Source organism: Bison bison, unplaced genomic scaffold (assembly GCF_000754665.1).
Source record: "Bison bison bison isolate TAMUID 2011002044 unplaced genomic scaffold, Bison_UMD1.0 scf7180017864149, whole genome shotgun sequence".
In the NCBI taxonomy this organism is placed as follows: Eukaryota; Metazoa; Chordata; class Mammalia; order Artiodactyla; family Bovidae; genus Bison; species Bison bison.
The window spans coordinates 2,712,641-2,713,333 of record NW_011494721.1 but is presented as its reverse complement, the minus strand read 5'-3'; the positions used below and the strand labels follow the sequence as shown (position 1 = coordinate 2,713,333).

Genomic DNA, 693 nt, shown 5'->3' with positions numbered 1-693 from the left:
ACCCACTCCAGTGTTCTTGCCTGGAGAATTCCAGGGACGGGGGAGCCTGGTGGGCTTCCATCTATGGGGTCGCACAGAGTTGGATACCACTGAAGCGACTTAGCAGCAGCAGCAGGACTGTAGCCCACCAGGCTTCTCTGTCCATGGGATTTTCCAGGCAAGAATACAGAAGTGGGTTGCCATTCCCTTCTCCAGGGGATTTTCCCAACCCAGGGATTGAACCAAGGTCTCCTGAAATGTAGGTAGATTGTTTACCGTCTGAGCCACCAGGGAAGCCCAGGCAAAAAGTGCTGTGTCTAGCTGCTAGCAAGGCACACAATAGAAACTAGATAAATGCCAGCTGAAATTAATAAACTATGCTAAATAAATGAATGTGCTGGAAATATGTACAATGATAAGTTCAGTGAGAAGATCAATACAGTTATTTTAAAAGACCATTGCTTAATACATTTAATCTAATATGATTAATGCTTTATATATATTTTAAACAAGGTAAATCAAGTATATTTTTGTTGTATATAATCCTTTGCTGCTGCTGCTGCTAAGTCGCTTCAGTCGTGTCCGACTCTGTGCAACCCCATAGACGGCAGCCCACCAGGCCCCGCCGTCCCTGGGATTCTCCAGGCAAGAACACTGGAGTGGGTTGCCATTTCCTCCTCCAATGCATAAAAGTGAAAAGTGAAAGTGAAGTCG

General features: G+C 45.3%; 1 protein-coding gene across 1 annotated transcript in view; it reads left to right on the top strand.

Moving 5' to 3' along the window:
• SI (sucrase-isomaltase (alpha-glucosidase)) overlaps positions 1 to 693 on the top strand; it is a 115,546-nt gene that overhangs the window by 23,637 nt on the left and 91,216 nt on the right. The window lies entirely within an intron of this gene.